This window comes from Leguminivora glycinivorella, chromosome 4, assembly GCF_023078275.1.
Source record: "Leguminivora glycinivorella isolate SPB_JAAS2020 chromosome 4, LegGlyc_1.1, whole genome shotgun sequence".
Taxonomy (NCBI): domain Eukaryota; kingdom Metazoa; phylum Arthropoda; class Insecta; order Lepidoptera; family Tortricidae; genus Leguminivora; species Leguminivora glycinivorella.
Genome location: NC_062974.1, coordinates 24,694,851 through 24,718,647, shown reverse-complemented (window position 1 = coordinate 24,718,647; position 23,797 = coordinate 24,694,851). Strand labels below are relative to the sequence as shown.

Genomic DNA, 23,797 nt, shown 5'->3' with positions numbered 1-23,797 from the left:
CTGCTGGCTCTGTAACTCAAAAGCTCGAAGCACGAAACGCGTCGAGTTAGCGTAATTACAAACAAAATATGAACTTTGGATTATCCTTTATTTTTAGTTTCCCCAACACAACATTGCAAAATTAATACTGTTACAGTTACACGATATTTTTAGCTAGGTGGAGGATAAAATGACGGCTTATAGACGGATGACCCTTATTTACAATAAGTTTTACTTGGGAATAGAAAAACATGACAAAATCTATGCCTGATAAACAAAATAATAAATTTTAATGTAAATAGTTAATTGGTTCATCAAGCTAAGATCTAATTAATAGGTTCTCGTACAACTTTCCAAACAACGAGATTCGCACAAAGTGATTACATTGTAGTGCATTGTTGCTAGGTACTGAAATAAAATATTTTCATTTCTCATCCACATGATAAAAAACATACTTTAAAGAACAATATTGTCATGTAGCGATGCGTAAATAGATACTACTACGCCACCATAACTAGATTTCCTAACACTAAACTTAACGCATGTTACTTATGAAACTTGCCCCCATGTCATTGCAAGTATTATGCTATTGACTAACTCTGTAAATGTAAAACTATTAGATACTGGCTTCTAACCTTTGCCGCAATATGATAATGATGATGATGAGCACCCTCAGTTATTAATTAAGTTAATCGGAAACAAAAGTAACATACACATACACTTACAATGTGATTCATCTGTTGCTTACTCAAGCTAATTACAATTTTACATGCTGGCACACGTGCCCCCCTGCGAACTAAACTTTTACACACTCAGTTGTGATAACCAGACCCGAGAATAACTCACAACAAAAGTCATCTTTAACACATGTCGTAATAATTACAAATCTCTTTACTCGCTGGCATACATGCCCCCGTGACAACTAAAATTTAGCGTATTCTAAAGGGTTCAAATTGTGAGAAGCTAATAAAGGAAATAATAAGCTAAAGGAAACAATTGACCAAAGTTTAATCACAAATGGATAACCTTGAACAATAAGATTAAAAACAAAACTAAAATAAATATAGAGGAAGAACCTTAAAACTAAACTAAAACAAATTAAAAGGAAAAAACTCAAACAATAAAATACACAAAAATATTTCATTGCCGGGGTTCGAACCGGTAATCTACTGCTTCGTAGCCCAATCCACTGAACTAAGTGTGCTACGGCGACTGTGGTGAAATAGGCAATGTATATCGACGATGATAGATTGCCTCGATATTTAATTTTCTTCCATTTATCTATTCTGATTATTTTACCACCGTAGGAAAAATTGCGTTTCGGACAAAATGTCGCACGAAAAATATGAATGAACACTAAGCACATTTAGAACTAGTCCTGTAAATACACGAACAGTCACACTTACCCCGCGACAATAACACGCTCGCACGTACCGCTTGTACATATGATTACGGTATACACCGTCTTTTTCACGTACGTAAAACAATTAAACTTTCCAGTTTACATTTCTAAAATGACGACATTGACGGAATTTCTCATTGACCTCTCACCTTTCTTGACGGTCCACTTTCCTTCTTTTCTTCGCGACACCCTACATTTTAAAATAAAAAAACGTATGTTGTCACCAATCTACCCATTACCCTCTAAAGACAACAAATTGAAACTAGATGGCGTTATTAGGATCATGTAAGTAATGTGATGTTATGCTAAAACATCATGTTTCAACCATAAGCATTACAGTATCACTTGAAACAAACGAATACCAAAATATCATACATACACATATCTACAATTACATTTAAAATACAAAAGTGTTCCTTTACATACTTGTTGGCCTACTTGAGGTCCTCTTTGCGAAATTAACTTTTCTTCATCTATCACAAATTACAGACAAAAATTCTATGATTTAGGTTTTGGTGATGAAAATAGTTTATTTCTCTTACTTTAAGCTTTATTTAATTACGTCAACGATTTCAAAAGAAATGAATAGATGAATAGCCCTTAATAGTAAATAAATGACTTCTAAATAGTCTCGTAACATACATACATTACATACCTACATTCAAAAACAAAACTATACATACCTACATTCAAACACACAACTACAGGTACATACATTCAAACACAACTATGAAAATTGAAATTTAACTTTAAGTGTGTTCTCAGTTCTCACACTATCCGATCCGACCGATATCGAATGCGAAAACTCCTTGAGTAGAGTGCACCTTTAACCTCTTAATGTAAGTTTATCTATGTATAATGATGGTAATGACAAACTACTTACGTCTTATTTCGTTAATCTGCTTATAATTAGAATACCTATTGATAATAGTTAGCTTATACATCACGCAAAATACGCGCAAGAAATCGGTTGCGGAAAATCGCCCGTACTACAATACAGTACAATACAATACAATAGTAAGTACATACTCTTACCCTCTGCTGACAGTTACATTGAGTTGAAATTTGACTAACAAAAATTTTCCTATTTCTAAGTAAGTCACATGTAGGTATATTTTCAAAATCAAATAAGTAGCTAGAAAGTATAAATACCTACGTTTATGAAAAACGTAATGAACTATCCCTTATTTACTGAATTGATGCTATAGAATTGGAATGTAAAATTGGATTTAAACTATTGAATATATTAGACGCAGATTTTACTGAGTAGGTATGAAAAATAATTTTCCTTTGACATGCAATATTATGAATACCTACTTACATACCTACTTCCACAGAATATATGATAGAACAAATACTTACTACTTACTTGGTACTTACTTATACCTATTACTTACTACTTACTTGGCTAGCACGATAACCCAAAATGAGTTTCGTCCTTCAACACAAGAACACGCCGTTTCGTTCGGTCTTGAGCGGTGTCATTACCTCACATTCACCTTGAGAGAATGGGAGAACGCCGTCCTGCGCTCGCGATACGATAGAGTGGAGGTAGACTTCCGTGAGCTCGGCGTTGACGAAAGCAATATTATGAATACTCGACGATAATGGTAATCTAATAATATATCTAGTAAAACAAGTACTTACCAGTTACCTTGGTTTAAGAAACTAATTAAAGTTAAGAGTGAAACATTTCATAATACTACTTGACTCTAATTGACCCGACTTGACTCTAATGGTAATCTAAAATTTTACAGATAAGAGTGCTTATCAAAAATTTAAAAGACTGGTTAATTTAAGGACTAAAACGTTTAATATACTACGTCTCTAGTTTTGTTCAAGGAAATATAAAAGAATAACATGAAAATCCTTTCTAATTTTAAATAAACGGAGTAATGTTAAAACTGACAATTACGGAGCAACATAATCTACAATAAAACTCAATGAAACTACGGTTGCACTCACATTGTTATATCGCTGTTGTTGCAACATGTCTCGGGCCAATAAAAGTAATCACCTAATCAAGACGATTCCAATTTAATTGAAAGCATTATATTGTTTATCTCGCCGAATCTATAAAGTTACATAAGTAAAACACGAAGATTATAATATTTCAGACATGCTCACTTACCTCGACATAATATGAAACTGCTAACTGACTCTAACTAGTCTGACTTCATTTACCATTTTACCAATTTCTTCTACCACGTCGGTGACAAACAGGTAATTATACGGCCCGCCTGATGGAAAGCGGTCCCCGCAACAATTTTTGAAACCTTTTAATATCTTCTGGCTGATATTTACTCCACTGTGCCTTGAGTCAATTCACATAAACTTCTAAGTTTCCTAAGCTATAAATGGGGAAACAAAACAATGGAAAAACATAACAGTACACAACAAAAATAAATAGGGTTAGTATAAAACAACAAAAAGGTAAATAAACATGTCAAATATGTCCCGTTAACTTATAAATCTTCATTCCTTCATCTTGCTTTCTTAAGTTTTCTAAGCTACAAATGGAAAAACAAACAATAGAAATATATAACAGTACGCAACAAAAGTAAATAGGGTTGGTAAAATCAACAAAAGAGTAATTAAACATCTCAAATATATCCCGTTAACTTGTGAATCTTCATTCCTTCAATCTTGCTAATTTCTTAAGTTTCCTAAGCTACAAATGGGAAAAATAAACAATAGAAAAACATAACAGAACATAACAAAAGTAAATAGGGTTAGTAAAAACAACAAAAGAGTAATTAGACATCTTAAATATGTCCCGTTAACTTGTAAATCTTGGTTTCTTCCAACTTCGAACTTCCTGCATCTTCACGTGCCCCCCCTTATAGTAAAGTCTTGACCCACCATTATACAAGAACAAGATAAGTAGTGTAGACCTAAAAATATAAAAACACAATGTTATAAGAGAAATAAAAATTATGAAACTCTCATCTACTTGCAACCTGATTTCGAACTTTACTGAAAGGCTTGGCTTGGACAAAAACCCGCCTTCAACAGAAATTTCACCCTAAACGTACTTACATAATATCTACACATTATGTGACTATGTTTGGTAAAACATATAACTTTTTATGGGGTAGGAGGCAAACAAGCAGACAGGTCGCCTACTGGTAAGCGATCACTGCCACCCATGGACACCGGAAACACCAAAAGTGTTGGAGGTGCGTTGCCGGCCTTTAAGATAGGTGTACACTTTTTTTTTTTTTGAAGATTTCAAAGTAGTATCGGTCCGGTCCGAAAATAACGCCGATGACGATTCATTCTATAGTTTAGCTGTATGGGCAGACATAACAATCGAAGACATTTAAAACCAGGTTCGGCTTTGCGAGCCATACTTATACATATTCATAAAAGAAAGTTGTAAAAGTCGCTGACATGGACTATATTTTATTCGCTTTTTAGTGATAAGACTGCCTATTGTTACCTATTTATACTCTCACTCAACATTATGTATACATAAATGTAATGTGTAAAATGGTGCAATAAAGTATGTTTACATACTTACTTACTTATAATATTAAGTGATGATGATTAATGATATGTACTTAAAGTGTTAGTTCCTTATAACAATCCCTACAAAAACGTTCCTTCAGTGTTGTTCTTGAAACCCTTTCATATTTCTACTCATACATACATATAATCACGGCTATATCCCATAAAGAGGTAGGCAGAGCACATGAACTACCAAGTTTCAGTGCCACTATTCATACGAAGAAAGCTGAAGTAATCTTTGCTTTAGTTGCTAACACTAAAACCTGACGTCATATGAACATCTTATAAACTATAATATGCTCTTCACAAAATCTGAAGGATTAAAACGAGCTTTGAGACTAAATAAGAACTAATATTTGTTAAATATTAAAATAAAGATTACATGAAACCTTACACTAACCGTGTATATAAACAATGATATCCTAAATGTTGAGGACGACAATCGTTCACTACGTAGAATTGCTATTACAAAATGACAGGCGTTAAGTTTGTGCCATACTAACTAACAAAATCCAACTCACTAGACTATCCTGTTTGCCGTTGGTAAACACAAATCTATTCTATTTTGACCATCTATCAAATTATAGAACTTCCTACTCTAATGTTGATAACCATACAATAGACCTATACCTATCAACACTAAGATTAAGTAAAGATAAAAGTAAATTAAGTAAAGGTAAGTTAAGAACATGTTAAGTTTTAAGTGAGAACCCTTATTCTATAGGATAAAGTCCTGCTCCTAGGTTTTCCAGAGCTCTCTATCTGAAGTAGTCGTCAACCAGTTGGGACTAGTCGGCGACGGCGGGCGGCGGCGGCGAGGCGGCGGCGGCGAGGCGGCGGCGACGAGGCGGCGGCGACGGTAGGCAAGGCGGTGACGGCAGGCAAGGCGGCGACGGCAGGCGTCGGCAGGCAGGTGGCGTCGGCAGGCAAGGCGGCGACGGCAGGCAGGTGGCGTCGGCAGGCAAGGCGGCGACGGTAAGCGGTCTGACTAGCCCATGGAGCATAACTAGGCGAGGCGGTGCATGAGGCGGCGGCGGCGAAGGCTGACAAACGCGTGGCGCGTGACGACACGGTGAGGTGAGGCGGCGGCGGTAGGCGACGAGGCGGCGGCGCGGGTGCGAGCCCGGCCGTCCCTCTTCTCGTTTGAATCTCAAGATTTGGCGTAGGCACTAGTTTTACGAAAGCGACTATCGACTGATCTTACTACACGTAAAATACTAAATAAATGCTAAACAAGTAGGTATGTTGAAGTCATTGAAACTAACCTATTGCGGCTATGTACTTACAAAGTAAAACTTACAGAAATAAACTAAAACTACCTAGAAATAATATTTAACCTAATAGAAATAAAACTTAAAACAAGAAACTTAAGCTACCTAGAAATATGTGAATATATGTATTATTTTTGAAATCTCCCTTTTTATTCTACTTAAGTAGATTTTTCTTTCTCGCTGATCCAACAACAAAATCTATAATGGTCGTTAGAACTTTAAACTGAATCACTCATTACGTATCGAAACGTAGGTGTAACAATAAATCGGCGACAACTTTACAAACAATAGCATAACAGTATATTCATAAATTCTATAGATAATCAAAATCAAAAAATCAAAAATATAACTGTATATAAATATAAATTACCCAAATATCCTAGAAAAACAGGAAAAGTAAAAAAACAGAAAAATTTGATTATCCCATCGGAGGTTCGAACTCTGGACCCTCGAATCACATGTCCGACGTACTGCCGCTGAGCCACTTACGCTGTTAGCATAAATACGAATTTGTTGACCACTATCCACCCGTGTGACATAGTTTGAAAACCCCACAATCCCTAAAGCTTTGATCAATTTTACCTATAAAAGATTTTAGCTTAAAGTTTAGCTCGCTAACATTACTAAACACTAAAACTAACTTTCCTACGCTTTCTTATGAAACATGACTAAGAACACTCCCGACTAATTCAGTTTTCAAACAAAAAATAAATATAAGTTGGTTCCTGCGTTCGGGAGCTACGATAGCACAGACAAACACACACACAGACAGACAGACAGTCGAACAGACAGACAGACATACTTACATACAGACAGACAGACATACGTACAGACAGACAGACAGACACACGGACAGTCGAACAGACAGACAGACGTACAGACAGACAGTCAGACATACATACGGACAGTCGAACAGACAGACAGACGTACAGACAGACAGTCAGACATACATACAGACAGACAGACAGACAGACTTATAGCACTCCGTAGCGCGTCGTTTTTACTCGCTACGCTCGTGGTTCAATACCCTACTATCAACTTTGGCATGACCGGTCAAACAACAAACCACTCGCTACGCTCGCGGTTCAATACAAGAATCCCTCGCTTAAGTACTCAAATATCAACATTGGCACGGCCGATCAAACAACAAACCACTCGCTACGCTCGCGGTTCAATACTAGAATCTCTCGCTTACGCGAATATCAACATTGGCAAGTACGGTTAAACAACAACTTTGCCCCCCTTATAAAATAAATAACTAGGTATCTATTATTATTTATCTAATCCTACAATACAATACTAAATTAACCTTCCAAACCCCTGTTTACAGTATTTTGAACAATTTTGTCGAAAAAAGACATAAAACCCTCTAAAAATCAAAATCCGTTTTGTGATGAAATTTTGAATCCCTCGTATATTTTCAACCTGAGCGCACCGTCTAGTAACCACGTAGTCCACCAGACTATACTCGCTCTGTCAGTGTTGCCCGCTAAAGTTTACTGACAGATGGCACTTTTCCTCACTAGTAACAATAGTTCCATAGTTTGTCAAAAAAAACAAACAACTTTCTCCGTGTTTTCACTTGTTTATCAAGTTTTTAAAGTAATATTTATTCTATTATCAAGTGGAAATATATTCGCATACATAACAATCAATGAGGTAAACCCCCCGTACAAAAATAAGTGATAATTTAACCGCAATTCCACGACTATTGAAGCCGGCAAAACAACGTAACCTATCAGTGAAATTCATCATTTACTGTGAAACGAAATATAACAAATCTAGTTAAAATGTGTAATGTGTTAGATATTCAGTAACTACCACATGTTGTGTAAGTGATTTGTGGAATAGTGTTAAGTGATATGTGGAAAGAAAATGGTCAATCACCATTTATTGTCTTCAAACCCGTTGAATGCTGTAAGGTTAGTAATCAATATATAGTTACACTGTATATAAATAAGATGCGTATAATCAAAACTACTCAAACTTAATACAATGAGTTGAAACTACAACTTGAGTCCTTTTTCACTGCAACAAATTGTGACATTAAAACATGTCACTTGCAAAACAAAACAAATACACTCTTAAGTAAGACAAAGACATGAACAAATGTAAACAAATGAAGCTAACAACATTCTAATGTGGCAAACAACCGCAACATGGCATACAAATGCCCGTCCTGATCACAAATAGCCCGTGCTGGTCACGGCACCAAATTGTAACGGTCAAAAGGTGACCTACCTAACCTAGCCTATACTCTACCATAAGCACCCCATATATTTAACAACCCAAGACCCATTAAGCTTAAGAACTACCCCTAAATTTAATCCCAATTTATTTTGTTTGTTTTGTTCTGCATTTAAAACGATTGGCCATAAGAAAAATAATAAAATGTGATCGTTTAGTAGAGGAAGGACGCCTAAGTTGTACGAAGTAACCACAAATCCTTTTCTCAAGTGTAGGAAGTTTCAACACACTAGATATTCCCCTAACATTTAGAAATTCTACCTCCTAGGTAATAATAGTTTCCGCTATTCTGATATTCCCTATAGATGAGTACCGATACATAATTTATTTTATAGAGCAATTACAACCAACATATTCTTTCAATTCTCATAGTCAAATATACACTTTGTGAAGTAGAAAGAAATAAAATACAATAATTAAGGTGAAAATTTCAATTTATTAGTCAAATTTTTAGGAATTTTATTTTTAAAGGTGTTTTATCCCCAACGCGTCCTAGTATGAATTACAATACATAGTCGGTAATACATACTAAGCTCTGACCATCAACGTAAAGCTATTTGCCAATTCAATTCTTTCTTCGAATCGAATACGAAATTGGAATTCTATTTCTATTATTTCTATTTTATATTGTCAGTGAGAATCAGCGAAAATGAGAATACAACTTCACTATTAATACTATTCAAAGATAATTAAAGGAAAACTATCAGCAATTCAAGAATTCCAAGAACCCTTTGTTTTATTTTGTGTTCGGGGCTTTATTTAGGCAAATACCTCCTGGTTTGCGCATGAGGTAAGGTCGCCTATTCTGTCATCTAAAATGCCAGGCCTTGGATCCTTTCTTAGAATCATCTTTTCTGGAATGTGAACCTATCAACCGGTTCTCTTAAAAATTTTGAACTTTATAAACCATAGAACCCCAGACTCTCCTCCAACATATCGACAAATGAAAATTACAATCACTATATTTGAACAAGAAAATTCCATTTAATGGCCATCATTGTATGTGGTAAGCTCGTACGCATTGCTATACAAGACTTGCCTCAACTGTCACGTTACGCTTAGCTGATATACTCAAGCCTGGACCTCCTGCCCAAACAAGCATCATAACTTCAATGCCAAGTAGCAAGAGAAAAGACCTGAGTCTCTTTAATTTATCAAAAACAAATCCGAAATAAAAATATTTAATTCAAACTGGCATTCCCGACAGAACCTAGTCCCTAAGCTTCTCAAAACCCAGCTATCCCATATACTTCAGCAATTAAATCTCCAAAAATATAGTCCCCATTAGCAGCTCATTCTACAGATATAATAAATAATAAAAATATAATATCACAATATTATCAAATATCCAGAAATAAAATAATCTTTTATTTCTGAAAAATAAATAAAATATAATTGCTTCAGCATTTTCTGAAGTTGGTTAAGAACCTTAGTTCATTTAAAAGCAAAAGCTTGTACAGAATAACCATATAATTAACACATAAAATATCATTTAGTTTGCTTCAGAACTCCTTGGACTTAATGTAAGACCCTTGGATCTCAAACACAAAAGCATGCAGTTAAGCATTGTTTTTCTGAAGTTGTTTAGAACCTTAGTTCACTTAAAAGCAAAAGCTTGTATAAATAACCATATAATTAACATTGTAATAAGTTCTCATATAAAATAATTTAGTTTGCTTCAGCATTCATTGGAATTAATGGAAGACCCTTGGATCTCATACACAGAAAATATGCAGATAAGCATTGTAATAAAATTATAATATAATATGCTCTAGAATATCAGAGAATTATTTAGAATCCATAGATTATTCTAAGTGTATAATAAAACCCCTAATAAATCAGTTATGTTTCAAAGTACCACAAAATAGTCATATAACAAAGCACAATAGAACATCATAATGAAATCACAAAGAAAAACAGTGATAAATATTAAAGAACTCACATGACTCCTTCTTATCTTTGGAGAGATCTCCCCGTGGCTGCCTTCGACCCGCGACTCGTTCCTGAATGTTCCCCTGCGCCCCGTGTACTGGCTTATATAGCCCGCTCGGGTGACGGCCCCGCCCGAACCTGCCACGCTAGCGTCCCCCGGCGCCCCGACGGCATTGCTCGCTTGTATTACCATATATGGGCATCCGAAGCGCACCCTCCAGCGCCGACGCGCTCATCTCGATCGTGATTGGCTGCGCACCATCGCCTGACGCCAAGTCGAGTTTCGACCTGTTTCCTAGAACTTTTGCTACCGATGTTTTGAATGATGTTTCTATTTGGAATGAAAATAATATTATATTTATGCATGCATAGGTTTGTACGAAACGAGATTATCGGATCGTCACACCTATTATAAGTACAACAATGTTTAAAAATACTCTCTGTAAGTAATCGTCTTTGGTTTTACCTCCACACTCCTTATTTATTGAGAAGGGCCACATTTAAGCCCACTAGCACCCTTATGAATAAATGTACCATTAACAAAGCCTATCTGATTGTTTTCGTAGAAAGGTACACCTTGAGTAAATGAGTAGCCAATAAATAAATAGGGTGCATTGGGGTAATTTCGAAACAAGCCGGGAAAAAAAGTTCCACTTTGATTCCTTCTAGCGGGAAGAAAAGCCTTCCAAAAATCTGTGAAAAACATTTGTTTTGTAAACACGCACAAACAATACGAAATTAATATAAAAACTAGAAATTAATAGTTTTTTTCAAAGATTAAACTCTAGCCAAGTTCGGTTATTCAGAATAAGAATACTTGTATTAGCAAGATTTATCCTGTAAGGTCATTTTCAAAAATTGGGACCCCAAATTAGTGAAAGCTGTTAACAAAAATTAACTCGATGTCAGTTTTGTGATGACAAATGACAATCAAACACAAAATTTCAATAAAAAATATTGCTTTTGTGTCAATTACATAAACTATAAGCAATAATCTACATTTAGAACACGAAAAAACTTGGTTTTTTAGACAAATTTTATTCTTAATTGTTGTCACAAAACTGACATCGAGATAATTTTTGTTAACAACTGTCACTAATTTTGGGTCCCAGTTTCTGAAAATGCCCAAAGTACATACATACACATGAGTCGGAGTTTTGTTACTCGATAGAAGTTCAAAATATTTGTACACGAGGACTGAGGAAGATACAAGTTCTATTTATAGGCGTCTTTATGTATATTAAAGCCCATACCACATTAAGAATCAATGACAACAGGGAATGTAGGAAATGTTTTATATTCGGCTGAGACTGTTTTCTCAAGAGACATTTCTCTTATTTGTGTTCCTGTTTCCTTATTTACTTCTTAAATGTATCAGGTTTCATAATAAGGAGGCCGATCGTATTTATTTATGGCGTTATTGACGTAAATTATGAGAATCTGTGTCTGTCGTAACCATCTGGAGGAAAAAATTGCATTTAAACTGAGGTCCGGAAACCGATGGGTTCAAAAATATACATTTCTAAATTCGAATATACACATTTCACAAAAATACCAACCTGAGATCGAATAATTCAAATATTGCAAAGTTGCTAAACGATACGGAACTAACTAAATTAGATTCAGAGATCAAACGATCCTCAGCAAAATGTAATCTAGTTCCTCAGTTTAGTTGAATAACCTATAGGTAAACTATGGGCATTATGTATAATGCCCGGGCAATTTAATTATTTGAATAGTAATTATCACACTGCCCACTCACAATGGGCATTATGTAAAGTGCCTGATTTATCACTTGGCCCATAACATAAATAGTGTTGCTGTTAACGCAAAGGTATCACGCCTGATTTTATAAAATACATCGCGAAAATCCTCTTATAAATCTTTTTTACTAATTTATCGCCATAAAAGCTACAAGACGGCCATACCCAAAGCCTTTGTAGTGTCATACAATGACTATCACTACCCCATAGCAGCGCGCCATACAGCGATATTCTTTACACGGAAGCAAGTTCCCTTCCATCGCAATCGTAATGAAAATGTCCAATATCAGTGAGTGCAGAATCACGATATTAGAGACGATTCACTAAGAGTACATTATGATATTTTTAATAATATTTATAGTTTTTTTTTAAATTAAGTTATATTTAGTAGTAGTTTTATGTGCTCTGTCTACCTCTTCATGGGGTACAGGCGTTATTGTATGTATGTATGTTAAAGGAACAAATACCTCACTGCAATGTCACAATTTGGATTTCTTTTAACCCCTTTTTGCCAAGAGTGGCACTGAAACTTAGTAGTTCATGTGCTCTGCTGTATAAAATAGGTTTTGTTAGTAACGTCAATGAAATACCGTGCAGTGGTTATTAACTGTTATATTTTTAGGTAGACAAAACTAACAATAGTTATTTGTTATACAAGGAGGTAAAGTTGTATTTTAACGCCGAGTGTGGAATTGAAAAACGAGCAAGTGAAAGGATTCTATAGTTGAACCACGAGCGAAGAGAGTGGTTCGAGAATAGAATCCTGAACTTGCGAGTTTTTTAACACACGAGAAGTAAAATACATTTGCTCCCTAGTGTAACACAAAACTTTTCCCCTCGCTATAGCGAGGAAACTATAACGCAAAAAATGCGTTTATCACTGCTTCCAGTAGTTTCCACAGGTGGTAAATCATCTTTATTACTAGATTCACCTACTTTTATCAATTTCAAAACAGTTAATTTGACTGTATTCATGGTTAAATTACTTTACCCACTAGTGGATAAAATGCGTTTTTACCCGCTGGTATTAAAGGACAAAATACGTGTTTCCGAGCTAGTGAGGGGAAAAGTTACTTTGCCCGCGTAGAAAACGTTCCAATTTATCGAACTTGAAACACAAAATGCCGTTTTAGTATTTAAACCTACTAGTATCTATGAACTATTGTTAGTAATAATTGTTATTGAATTGATGTTTAATTATTACATTTACTAATAGGTGATAGTAATAATTTACACGGCTATTTGTTTTGAATTATGAAAGGTAAACAACAATCGTCGACCATGGACATCCGCAGCACCAGGTCGGCTGTGTCTATTGTTGCTGTTTAAAATGGGAATATGCTCTTTTCTTGTGTATAATTCAATATTACAATAAGTTTTTCCTTAGAAAAGTACCAGGCATTATTTAAATTTAAATATAAGCTTATTAAGCTATGAACACGACCACTGGGACAACGCCGTCCTTGAAACGTTGGAGGTCAGTTTAATATGTAGTTATACGCGATTAAGTCCCGATTTTTAAAAATAATGATGTGTAATAATCGTGAAAGTTTAAATCAGTGTTTATGAACAGGAAATCAGTAAAGATGGAGAGTTTAAAAGTGATTGCGCGATATCGTCGAATCAGGATTATTAGCTCTGTCGAGGATTATCGGGAATATTTAACGATTCGATGGAAATTAAGTGAAATTCAGTCGGTGGGGTGTTTGTTTGACAGATTAAATTGGCTACTGAGCTACGCTCGCTGTAAAGTTAATTGACTTAAGGTAGGTAGGTACAGCTAGAGTGAGCATTAAAAGTGGATCAGCCCCTTTAGCACAACTTGCCTTGTCGCGCAAGTTGCAAAGTTGTGCAAAGGATAGAACTAATACGATGAAGAAGATTTATCAGATTCTCGAAAAGTTTGTACAAAAATTAGATAGAACTAATACGATGAAGAAGATTTATATAGATCATCTAAAATATTTTCTTAATTATAACAATTAACCCGTACTTACAAAGTATGGAGTAACGATAGGATCAGATTTGCTGAGCTGAGCATTTCTTTTTTATCTAAAAAACACATGCCATATGGAGAGCTGCAACATGCCACTTTTATAAAATGTGATAAAAAAAAAAATGCTATCATCAATTCAAAAATATAATCACTAGCTTTTTCAATCCTAGTAGTAAAAAAAAATGTCCCATAAGATTTTTTCTTATTTTGTTACCATTTTCCGTACATGTGTGAGGTAAAAAAGAGGAAAGTAACAGAAATGTATGGAAATTCTTACGGTTTGTCTCCCAGTGAGATTGAAAGTACTCGTGATTCTGAGTACAATTGACCTAAAATTCCCTAAAAAAATCAAAATAAAAAAAATGGCAAGAAGAAAAAGAAATGCTCAGCTACGATTACAAAGCGTAAGCGATTGTTAACTTGGCTAAGACTCTGTTGTTATGTAGTTGTAAGTAGTTTGGCTTGTTTAATCACACAGATAAAGCTACCCATCACACTGTGAGCTATAACCGACTCCGTGTGGCCACTAACCGGGCGTATGATCGCGTCATCTCGCGTAAGCGGCGATGCATCTGACCGCCGGGTCGGCACAAGATTAACTAAATAGTAGTAAACACTGTTGTTTTATGCAGTTGAAGTTTAGTTTATTTAATCACATAGATAAAGCTATCCATTATCCATTACACTACCAGATCTAACTGGCTGTGTGTGTGGCCACTAACCGGGCGTGAGATCGCATCATCGTCGCATAAACTGTCATAAGCGGCGATGCCTTAATTACTGTTGCAGTTGCAGTTTTGGCTTATTTAATTACATAGACAAACCTATCCATTAGCCATTACACTGCCCTCGTACTGACTGTGTGTGTGCGGCCACTAACCAGGCGTATGATCGCATCATTGTAACGGCCGTTAGCGGCGATGCATCTGACCGCCGCCAGGTCATGGCAAAAATGTAACCAAAGTTGTTTTTTATGCATTTGCAGTTTGGCTAATTTAATCACATACGAGTAGATAAAACTATTATACTGCCAGCAATAACTAGCTGTGTCTGTGTGTGGCCACTAACTGGGCGTATGATCGCATCATCGTCGCATAAATGGCCATAAGCGGGGATGCATCTGACCGCCGGGCCAGAGCATAAGTGCTAGAACTACTGTTGTTGTTTTATGCACCGGTGTGGCACAATATATGTACTGTAGCGGGTTTCAATACATTAAAGTGAAATAATTGACTATTGGCAGTCAATATTTATGATTTAGGTATCTAATTGAAAACGCTCTAGTTCCAGGGTAAAATATTTTCTTAATCTACGGCGATTGATGGCTACCTGCTAGGTGTTCAATCAGCATTTTGAAGTCGTTACCTGAAACAATCCAACGATAATTGTTACTATTACCATGGCAATGCAAAGTAGTTTACCCTTCGTCCTTTCCGTCTTAGTACGTTTTCCACCAGGATTAACTAAGCGATGATGTCATATAGGCAAAAGAATGTTGGAGATGAATGTTGATGGATGGAGAGGGAGGGGTAAACCCAAACAACGATGGATGGATTGTGTGAAAGAGGACATGAGAAAGAAAGGTGTGAGTGTTGAGATGACGAGAGATAGGGGAGAATGGAAGAGGAAGAGATGTTGTACCGACCCCACATAACGTGGGATAAGGGTAGGAGGAAGAAGAGCTATTGGCGATAAAAGCGAACAAAATATTGTCGCTCCTGTGTAAATATAATCTAACCACAAAATTAAAATTTTGAAAAAACCCCCGACCGCGACATAGTAGACCGATTTTCATGAAACATGGCTAAGAACACTCCCGACTTACTCAGCCTTCAGACAAAAAAAAACTAAATCTAATTCGGTTCATCCGTTCGGGAGCTACGATGCCACAGACACACACACAGACAGACACGTCAAACTTATAACACCCCGTCGTTTTTGCGTCGGGGGTTAAAAATAGCCCCCCCCTCTGCCAACAAACTGTCCTGCAGTTTGGCAGAAGATTTAATGTTGTTAAAAAAGGGTTTATTTTGAGAATAAACGATTTTTTTTTTAATCGCTTTCTCGCTTTTGGTGAGACCAGAGCCTCAATGTAGTAAGAGTCAATTCCACCCATGATGAAAAATCATTATTTCAAATCAATAAATAGGTACTTTAAAAAAACCGGCCAAGAGCGTGACGGGCCACGCTCAGTGTAGGGTTCCGTATTTTTCTCGAAAACTAATGAACCTATCAAATTCAAAACAATTTTCCTAGAAAGTGTTTATAAAGTTCTACTTTTGTGATTTTATTCATATTTTTTTTCCTTTAGCAGCGATTATTTCCGAAAATATTAATATTATCAAAAAACGATTTTAGTAAACCCTTATTCATTTTTAAATACCTATCCAACAATATATCACACGTTGGGGTTGGAATGAAAAAAAAAAAATCAGTCCCCACTTTACATGTAGGGGGGGTACCCTAACAAAGCATTCATTTCCACTTTTTATTTTACCACTTTGTTGGCGTGATTGATATACATATTGGTACCAAATTTCAACTTTCTAGTGCTAACGGTCACTGAGATTATCCGCGGACGGACGGACAGACGGACAGACAGACATGGCGAAACTATAAGGGTTCCTAGTTGACTACGGAACCGTAAAAACTGTAATAGTACAAACTTAAACAATATAATCTTATGTGTCATAGCCGAGGTTATCTAATATGAAACAGTGGCTGGCAATATGCCCGGCAATAACCGCGGCCCGCATCCCGGTCAAGAGGCTCGAGGGCCGCTGAACGGTCTACACTAGAGGTGCCCTGAATGGTTAAGCCGAATACCGAATATTTTGGCCGGATATCGCATATTCGGCTATTCGTAGATTTTGAGTCACATTTAATACTCGTATGAAAACTGTCCGCTGACAGTGCAAAATGTTTGCTAAGATTTTTATTTGATGATTTTTAGTGACTGATAAAATCAAAGCCATGATGAAAATAAAATTATATCTATAGTACTTAATACTTTGTTTTAACACTAGGGAACAATTAAACTATTTTATTTAATATTTTTTGCACACTACTACCTCTATATATAAATATATAAATTGAAATAGATACACGAAAGAAAAATCTTGTCGTTTTTTCTTTCGTGTGTGATATCTATTTTAATTTATAATTAATATTTATTATAGTAAAAAGCGCTGATAGCCTAGCGGTAAGTACGTGCGACTTTCGTTCCGGAGGTCGTGGGTTCGAACCCCGGCTCGCACCAATGAGTTTTTTGGAATTTATGTGCGAAAAAATGTCATTTGATAGTTGCCAGTCGCTTTTCGGTGAAGGAAAACATCGGGAGGAAACCGGACTAATTCCAATAAGGTGGTCTAGTTTACCCTTCGGGTTGGAAGGTCAGATGGAAGTCGCTTTCGTAAAAACTAGTGCCTACGCCAAATCCTGGGATTAGTTGTCAAAGCGGACCCCAGGCTCCCATGAGCCGTGGCAAATGCCGGGATAACGCAAGCAGGATGATGACTTATTATAATGTTTTATGCAATCGTTGTTTTATAATAGCCGGGGTTATTTTACATAATATATGAAACAGAGGGACAATATGCCCGGCAATAACCGCGGCCCGCATCCCGGCCAAGAGACTCGAGGGACGGTCTACACTAGAGGCCGAAGGTTTGGCCGAATACCGAATATCTCGGGTTCCTTTCTCGGCCGATTGCCGAACAATTACTTACATATTGTGTCATATTTATTATAAAAACTGTTCGTAACACAAGGTTTGCTAAAATTGTATTTCTCTTGCTTATTCCTACCCATGTAACATTCTTTCAAATAAAAATAAATACTTCAACCTCCGACAATTCTGGACGAATTATCAAAGCTTATGTATACGTGTGACCGCATCTAAGACCAAGTTTCGATTCGCAAGCCACATCAGAGCATTCCACTATCCGGAAAATGGCTGTTGATGGAGTCGCCTTTCTCGAATACATCAAAGAGATTAAAGATTATACGTCATTAAGTCCCACCAAATATTAAATAACTTCCTTGCCTAGCCGAAGTGACAATCGCCGACGCTACTTGGCGACTAGCGATCGAAAGGTAGTCTGGCTCAGTCACGCCTCTAGGCATTTTCGCGGAAAAAGATTCAAAAACTTTTTTTTCTAAAATATGTAAATTTAATGTTCCATCCTACTAGGCGGAAAAAAGCGTCCCAAATTTAATTCTTTCCCCCTCCTTGGAACTGCTTCTAATGGGTTGGCAACGCGCATGTGACACTCCTTGAGTTGCAGGCGTCCATAGGTTACGGTGACCGCTTTCCATCAGGCGGACCGTATACTTTGTTTGCCATCGACGTAGTATAAAAAAAAATTCCACTTCGTTACCATTTTTCAAACACTTTGTACAGTGCATGGTTACAAAGTGGAAAGCTTCAATTGTTTTATATGCACGCCGCACGCTCCTCCGCGCTGCATTCCCAATATGAGCACTCAGGCCTTACACTTACGCCGTGGCTTGCGTGGGCGACGGTCGCGCGATGGTCGCGCGACGGCGATGCGACGCATACGAAATCAAACCTTATCGATATGGAAGTATGAGACGCGACGGCGACGGTCGCGCGACCGTCGCCCACGCAAGACACGACGTTAGCGATTGTGAAATGTGTTACGTTGGCTAGGCACCTAGGAACCCCAATAAAAGCCCCGCGTCCACTGTCATTCGAAATAAAACATTTACGTCCCCCAACAGAGGGCGTATGAGTATGATTCATGGCCTCCCCGCGATTTGATAATTATTCTTAATAATCCTCGACAGGGGGAATTATAGGGACCCTGCACTGGATTCGTGGGATATAGAGTTACTGGATAAAATGAAATATATACAAAAAATAATGAGCACAAATAACAACAAGATAAATGGGTACCTATATTCATTACTGAAGAATATTTTAAACTTTGGTTATTAACGGATTAAAGAAGTACATTAAAGTCAATTTTGGTTATAAATACGTTGAAAATATAAACCATACAAAATAATTGGGCCCACGAGATATAAAAAAAAATATTTCAGACCTTGAGCCCATATTAAAATACAACTACAAATAACACAAATAAATTAAATTAAAACGAAATTTAAAAATAAGTTAAATTAGATGTAAATAAAATAAAATAAATGAAAAATAAATTAAAATGTCAACTAAATTCACAATTAATTAGATTTCTACTTGTGCTATTTGGCCCATATATGGTGCATGTACTGACGACCATTGACCTTTTGATATGACTTTTTAATGTAAGTAAATGTCAATGCTAAAATTCTATGTTAGGTTTAATTTTTCGCCCATATTGAATTTATACACTGTTTATAAGTACGAAGCATTTTATACCTATTTACCTGAAAACCTGATACATCATTATCAAATAAATCCCAATTAGTGAACAAATCAACACATTGAACGCGAACTCTCGAAATTACTGTCAATTGATCGCCGATCAACAACAATTAAAGACAATTTTTAGAATGTCGCATCTAGTGTCGCGTGTCGGTGGTAAGGGTTGCCAACATACATGTTTCAAAAATCCTTGCGAATTAATTTACTTTTCTCCTATGTGGAAAACAGGAAAGTAAGACTGTGAAACGTTTATGATAGCGTTTAAACTTAACACATTTTAGTATCAGCGTGTGCTACGCGCTACAACCGTAGCAAGCCTACAGACAGAGAACCCGATATCGAGTTATATGAATGTGTTAAGTAAGCTTTGGCTAGTCTGTGAAGAGAAAGCCCATTTATATTTAAAAAAAATTATATACACAAAATGTGTTTATAGCTCTATAAATCATTTTTTGTGTCAAATACTATTAAAACAAAACTCGACTATTTGTTACCGTCTATTTTGATCAGGTTATCTAGTCGAGAAGTTTTTGAGTTTTTAAATATAAATCAATCTGAAAGCGAACAACAGATTTTAGCTATAAAAACGAATGTAATTATATACATATAAAAAAAGTAACCGTCAAACTTACAACGACTGTTAAGAAGATATACTTTTTTTTTAATAGCCTATAGGTAATGTGTCCCACTGCGGGGTAAAGGCCTCCCCTGATTTCCGCCACTCGTCACGTCTCTGTGCAATGCTCTCGCCAGCCGCCATAAAATGGGTCCAGGTCTTTCCGCCATCTCATCCATGCGCGGATCCATGGGGGAGGGCGGGGGGGGGGTAATGACCCCCCTATGGAGCCTAAGTTGGCTATACAAATAGACCACGTGACCCCCCCCTGGGGCCCCGGGCCTTTACCACGTGACCCCCTCCCCCCTGGGCACGTAGCTGGTTCCGCGCTTGATCTCATCTTTGAGTCCAGGTCTTGGCGCCCATACGGTCGATGACTTGGCCCATCCCTCCGGATGCATCCGACAGACGCGTCCCGCCCAATCCCACCACAAATACACGTACAAATACATACCTACAAGATTTTTTATTCAAAGGTATACAATGCTATTTAATCTCATTTAACAATAGCGTATAAATCCTCACGCATGACAACCCTAATGCCAATCATGATTGTGTGCAAGCGTGCGTGAACACACCATGGTAGTGTGAACTTGTGTGTGTACATGTGTTGTGGCGTGTTGGTTGTGTGTGGCGGGACAGATTTCCTAATCAATTATTTCGGTTTCGGGTGACATTTTGGAATTTGTTTTGGGCTGTGTGGGATCTGACTTGGAATGTGATACACTTATGTCTGCATATTATAATGTGTGAAAGCGGGACAACACTACGATATTGCCACTTTTTTAATTTCTACTCTTTTTTGGCAAGGTGTAATACCTAAGGTTGCCAGAGCTTAGAGAGAGCGGTGTGCTTAGCAACGTACCTATACCTACATAGACATCACCAACAAAGACGTTAAAAAAAGCAAATGTTTTTAGTTTGTTCTTCAGTACTTCTCGAGGCCTTTTATCAGTTAAACTAGAGAAGAGAATGTCCCACTAAACGAACTATATAGTTGTACTGTCTGTAGTACTCTGGTACAGCAACTCAAACAGTGCTACTACGTTTGCTGACACCCGCCACATTACAGAACTCCGACCGCAGAAACCCATGTCTGTTCCACCTCAACAAAGGCTTGCTTAAGGCACTGGTCCCACCACGAGCTAGTAAGCTATGAGCTATCGGCTACAAAAACGAACAAAAGATAAGCACCCCCGTGCAAATAAAAGAGACACGGCGATTTTGATAGCTCACCGCTGGGCGAGTAACTTTAAACATCGCTGTGTCTCTTTTATTTACACGGGAGTGATTATCTTTTGTTCGTTTTTATAGCCGATAGCTCATAGCTTACTAGCTCGCGATGGGACCAGTGCCTAATACTCCACCACACACAATTAACGAACTGATCGACAGTGAATACTAGTAAGTTCACCATAATTATAGGAGACTAGCTTTTGCCCGCGGCTTCGCTTGCGTTAAATTCGAAAATTGCGGAATGCTTCATACATCCACCCTCCATATTAGGGAAGTGAGGGGTTAAAAAGAGACAACAAGTAGCCTCTGTCACTATCCATCCCTTGAACTATCTCCACCTAAAAAATCACGGCAATTCGTCGCTCCGTTTTGCCGTGAAAGTCGGATCTAAAAGACACACACCCTTTCCGCTCCGTTTTGTCACGGAAAACGGACACTTTCTCATTTATAATATGGATATTTATGGTATGGATGGATAAAAAAGTTTGGTACACATTAGGTAGGGTAAATACGCCTCATTCGGTGACACGCATAATTCGGTGATACAAGCTTTGAAGCACTATTCCGAAAGACGATTTTTGATTGTTTTACCGAATTAGGCGTGTCACCGAATGAGGTGTGTGTGTGGATTGAGTGAGCACCTTCCGAAAATAAAAAAAAATATGCTGATCATTTAGTAAAAGTTCTAAAACAATTGTAAAACGAATCTCTGAATTTGTAAAAAGATAAATCAAAAGATACAGCCATTAACATGTGCTCACTCAGTTCTCACAAACTACCAACGAAAACAGTGAATATATTCATTTAACATATAATATTTATATACTAACATTTAGTAAAAAATAGGCCAACCTACCTCTATAAATATTAGATCACCTAGTGACGTATTAAATTTTTTACAAATAGTTTCTTATGCTCACTCAATCCACACACTTTTGAAAAGCCGAATTTTGATGAAAAACATAAGATTTAGACCGCTATTATATGTGTATAGTTTAGTAAAAGTGAAATGGGAATTTGTAAAATACAAAACGAACCACTAACGTGTCAGGTTTTTTTATAATAAATTTTTGTAAGTGCTCACTCAGTCCACACGTTTTGAGAAAGTTAAAAATGTAAATATCTTACGATTTGTAGCACCTAAGACACTCGAAAGTACTTCAACATTTAGTAAAAATTTTTACTAAATATCCACCATCTAATATTTTATATTCGTTGTCTGGTTTTAAAGATATTCAGACATAACTTTTCTCATACAAATGTATCAAGTAGGGTGACCACACTATGTCGGCTCCTGATTTTCCCCACCTTCCCATTGTCATATTGAGATTGGGGAGTTTCGTTCGTTCAATTTTGATAATATTAAACTAATACCATATTCATTCTCCATCTGCAAACTGTTTTTAGGTTATGTTCTTGGCCTAGTGATGATGTGTATTGTGTAATTTTTATCGACGTCAGGATAATAACCATATCGACATGCATGCATTAAAAATTTAAGGTTTAAGGTTTAAGGTTTAAGATCATTTAATCTCATTAAGAATTTTACAATTCACTTATACGAGATAAAACATTAATAACTTAAAATATTGTTATGATTATGAGTGCAGGTAGTAAATTATAAGTAATAAAAGGGTACTTGAACAAAAGTCCTCATTGCTCGCGCGCATTGCGTGTAGCCAGTGACAACAACACCAAAACAAGCAATAACACGGAAACCTTGCCGCTAGAAGCGGCAAGCGCAGGCTGAGCGTAGTTCGGTTTATCCTTACTTAGTTACTGATTGTGAAATGTGTACTAATATATAATATATCATTAAAATAATTAATATTAATTGATTGAATTTTTTTTTTGGTTGATATTAATAATAATTAATATTAAAATAATTAATATTAATATTATATATATATTAAAAAATGTAAAATAAAAGTATTATATAAAACTATTGTTAACTTTTATTTTTGGTTTATAAATATTATTTTAAAATATTTTTATTTTGTTTGAAGAGAGTTTTTATTGCCTTAAATTTCAAAATGTATTAGTAACAATGCAGTAAAATTTCATTCGGTTATCATATTTAGGTTATATTAAGTATATTTAATTTACAGTCTCAATAAATTCATTTAATGTTAAATTTTAAATAAATAAAATTATTGTACAGTTAAATTTCATTTGTTGCATTATATATATTAGGATAAAACTATATTATATTTACATTTCATTCAATTTATTAAAATATTTAGCTCCTATTTTAATTTACAGTCTCAATAAATTCATATAATGTTAAATTTTAAATAAATAAAATTATTGTACAGTTAAATTTCATTTGTTGAATATATTAGGATAAAACTATATTATATTTACATTTCATTCAATTTATTAAAATATTTAGCTCCTATTATACTTAACTTAAGTGCATGCTTATTTATTTACATTTTTTTTTATTATTATTATTTCGT

General features: G+C 36.1%; 1 protein-coding gene across 1 annotated transcript in view; it reads right to left on the bottom strand.

The window, feature by feature from the left end:
- LOC125225549 overlaps window positions 1-23,797 on the bottom strand; it is a 356,301-nt gene that overhangs the window by 108,581 nt on the left and 223,923 nt on the right. The window lies entirely within an intron of this gene.